Below are 4,469 nucleotides of genomic sequence, written 5' to 3'. Positions count from 1 at the left end.
AACCTTTGCGACAAAACCCTCGACTTAAATCTGTAAACCCGTCGTTCTTAAATATTCACGAGCTGACTCGTTAGTCTGAAAACGTCTGCGCAGCGTTCCAACAGAATCATTTACCGATAGCTGGGCGGTGTTGGAGCATCGCGTACCCTGTGTACTATTAGACTGCTCGGTAGATCGAAGAACTCCATGGGCACTGGAAACGGCTTCCTCATCCGCTCGAAAAGATAAAGTCGCTACTATTCTGGAGCGCTTATAACACAGTTTCTGTTTTGTATACGAAAAGTAGTAATTGGAGAGAACTGCAAAATGTTCGGCGAAGCGTGCGAACACAGCTTGAAAAAAAGGGAACAAGAAGGAGGAAGGAACATCATGGAATCTAAAGAAAAAATATGCTATTTACTGAATAATCCCTCTCCCGGTGTTGCTTTCGTGAGGGATACTAAAAAAGCAAAGAGCGGGGTGCATCAGGTCTCATCCAGCTTGCATGTTCAGTCTTCTTATTTCGTATCTCCTTCGAAACCTCACGGCAGGCGCTACGTCCTTCAAAGGCCTTGCCTGTCAGAATTCTCTATGCCTTGATATGTGGGGTCTTAACTGGAATTCTTTTACCTCTGTCCGTAAGTTCTGCTTATGAATTTCTCTCCGCCTTTCCATTAGGGGGGCCATAATGTATCATGCAAGGCCGTTAGTTTCCACCGTTGAGTAGCCACTGGAGACGGTCACGGCCGGTTTTAGAAAGTTGACTGACACATAGCGCCAAGGCAAGTAGAGATATGACATGGCAGAGGAAACTAGCAAGAGCTTGACGAAGCTGAGTAAATTAAGGTGCCCCGTCTACTTTGTCGGACTACTGTTTTGATACTTCAGTGCTCAACTGAATTTCTGGAAGAACATGCGCACAGCAAACATAGAGGCAGCAGGAAATCTCACCTTTAGCTGACATTGGATTTTTACGTACAACGGTGTCAAATAAAGCAAACTTATTTGAGCCCCCATTTGTTTCCTTAATGATGTAATTATTTCGAGCCGGTAGCGTTTCGTGCTTCACTTATAGAGGCCTATGCAAGCACTTCGTAAAATTTTAAATAACTCTACGAAACAGATACTATACAAGCAATCTAACGACATAAAAACCTCAACAGCCTTTGTACAATGAACACTTGAAAATAAATATTGCGAGTCGTTTAAGTCCGCGCAGACAAATTAGAACTCCTTTCACCTTCATGTGATGTCCGATATTTGCTCCAGAAAATAGGATTTACTAAGTTAAAGGCTAGTGTCCTGTAATATTGTAAAACGTAAACGAACTATTGCAGCTAGCGAAATGAGTCTGTATGTTTTCCTGGGAATATCTACTTATTGAGGTTATCCGTGTTGAAAACGCGGTGACAGTCGGAGAAAATACTGTTATCCAATATCTGTCGATAAAATAGTCGACTGCTGTTATTAGACAGTGTTATTCTTCTTGATATCAAAGTTGAGTATGGCATACATTTTTGTTAGGAAACATACGTGCATTGACTTACGTTTTAGGCTATAAACATAGCTTGAGTGGAACCAAGGACTTGACCGGTCGGTCGGTAGGGAACCATCTCTTAACTACCAACTGGCCATCGTCGAGACGTTTTAGACCAATAGATACTTCTGACAAAGGCAGGCCGAGGAGTTCAAAACCAAAGCCCATTCAAATAGGCTATGGAAAAAAAACAACGCTCTAGGGGACACCTGGCTAGCTTCATTCATCTTAGAAGCCATAGAAGGTAAGGCAGCCCTGTTCCGTCAGACCCTGCCTGTTTCTTTCGTGAACGTTTCCACGCTACGATATTTCATTTTTCCATTACAACGGGTGGAAGCAGCGGATGTCCAAGCTACCACTTTCTGTAAGACCCGTAGCCGCTGTAACCCAATGGACAATGGTGCGTAGCGAGGCCAAGAAAAGTAGGTCAAGAAGGTCAGGGGCCTACACCTATAACGCGCTCGTTCATTCCATTTTTTGGCGGTAGCAACTTTTGAATGAATTAGTGCCTTGAACTTTATTCAGAGTCGTTGCATCACAATCCAAAACTGAAAACGTAAGTGGAAATGGAGAACTTGCCCGTCGTCGTTAATGTAAGCACGTACGGAGAAAGGAAGACAATGGTGAGCTTTTACTCGAGCCGCGGGAAGTATGTGATTTTGAAGGGCGTATTTGTAGCGGAACGTATAAGGTAGGAGCAGATCCAGTTAGAAATATCCTTAATACAGACACGAGCCATCTGGTATGGGAAACGACTGTAGTTTTTGGAGCTCTATTGTGTTCGTTTCGTAACCTTAAGAACCGCAAGGTACTCATAGATAACTCTAACTTAATGCATCTAGAAGTAAACAATGATGCTTTGAGGAGCAATCGTAGGTACCCCACATTACGTAGATGTAAGGAACGCATAGACTGCTTTTTGTATGGATGTCTGCGCATTCTGTTAGTAAACAATTTTGTCAGATGGTATAACAAGGATTTGTCTAATAACGCATATCTTCGTTTCTTAAACGAATACGCACTTTAAGCCAGTGGCAATTGGGAGAGCTAAAGTTCGTCAAGTAAATTCACTTATGATTACTTACTTAATTCACTTACTTACTTGAGAAAAGCGTCAAAAGCTTTACACAGATTAACTTAATTTCAATACATTTGACAGCAGATAGATGTATAGGGACAAAAGTCAATTATCGTGCACTAATTGTTCATTACGTAGGTTCTTTTACCCACTGTAATATCAGCAAGCATGAAAAAAGCTTGAGAAACGGAGGAATTTGTCAGTCATGTAGTCTTTACCTTAGCACTCGGGCAGAACTGCCCAGATATTTTATTTGGTCAGTTATAGCAAATTGCTCCCCTACGACGTTTATAAGTCTTGAATATGCATAGAATTTTAAGCGAATATTTCAACGACTAGCGCACAGCATATGTGCGCTGGGAGCTGAGCCAAGGATGATAACATCCAGGGGCCGGGCCGTAGTAAGGCTTAGCTAAAGGACTCACAGCATAAATCTGAAGCACGTTTCCCGCTAACTCGTATAGCCTTGTACAATAGGACACACAATGAGAAAACCTAATAGGGATTTCAAGTTGACAAGCTAACCGAATTGGCGGACTGGCGAAGACTTAAGCCGATTTTTTTATGGTGCGGCTATTTTGCTTTTCCCTAACCTTCTCCTAGCCTCTTTCCACCTTTAGACGAGCGTCCAGTCGACCTACGTCTACTGTGCAGAAAAGTAGGTTTGGACACTACGTATATCTTGAGAATGTCACTTCGAACACTGATCGAAAATAGCAGCGAGCATTAGTACCAAGTCGAAGAGAAAAAATAATGGAAAAGAACATTGGCGAAAGCTATAGTCATGAAGGGTAGCCTTTTCAATGCAGCAAGCCTGATGGCATTTGTCAGCAATGGTCGTGTAATAATTTTGTATGTACTATTGAGAATCGTAAATGTCAACCCTGTAGCCAATTTTAGTTGAAAATCTGACACTTAAAATCTACTTTAGAGCTCAAATGATCGCTTACTAGCACCGCGTTGCCATGACATGCATCAACAGTTAGCGTTGTTAACACACATTGGCAGCAGACCCTGCTGCCTCTGCCGATATCTCGAAGTGTTCAGGCGTATTCGGGTGTCACAAATGTACTATCCGCAAGCTCACTAGCTAGAATCGCAGAAAGGCCCGTTGCTAACACGGTGCCCACTTTGATAACGGTTGACAACAACCAACTAATTTGTGTCGCCCATGTCACGTATGTATTGTAAATTTCATCAAGCGTTGGCAACTGAGCCGAGGTCTGCGTAAAGGGCAGCGTAATAATGGGTCTTATCGTCGGGTGGTGGTAGATGTTACGGATAGCTTGTGAGGTCGATGGTTAGACCGGTCGTTTGTTTTTATAGTGTATCTGATCCCCCTATCCTCTGCCATTCTTCGTGAAATGACGTTTGTCCTTTTCGGCGTTCATTTTCCGTTGACGCTCCTGTCCTTCCATCTGTATTTGAAAAGTACCCGACATTGATGATGTGGATAATAGCATGCTAGCCAGTCGTCACCAGGATGGACGGCGTCAAACAGAGAAAGAAAGAAACGCCACGCGCGCAAAGCCCAAACAATAGACGCGTAATTCGAAGCACGTTCCTATTTGATCTGATAGCGCCGTGCTCAATACCGGAGTGGTGTCCATAGCTAAACCCTGCTGAGGTGCAGCACTTCTACATGTAGCACGTAGATGTAATCAGGGACAAGCGTTTTGTTCCTAGCAACGAAGCGCACAAACAGTAGGTATCTAATCTTAAACCTATCTACTTACTTTATTTAAAGAATGGAAGCCTGTGTATGTCAGCAACGTGGTACACGGGAACACATTTGCTTGCACGAATACATCCCTAATAATACAATTACGAATAATTACAAGCGCAGTTGTTTTTTCAATTGAAGCTCTATATATA

Source organism: Varroa destructor, unplaced genomic scaffold (genome assembly GCF_002443255.2).
Source record: "Varroa destructor unplaced genomic scaffold, Vdes_3.0 BEIS01000001.1, whole genome shotgun sequence".
Lineage (NCBI taxonomy): Eukaryota > Metazoa > Arthropoda > Arachnida > Mesostigmata > Varroidae > Varroa > Varroa destructor.
The sequence above is the reverse complement of the archived record's forward strand: the minus strand, read 5'-3'. Positions refer to the sequence as shown.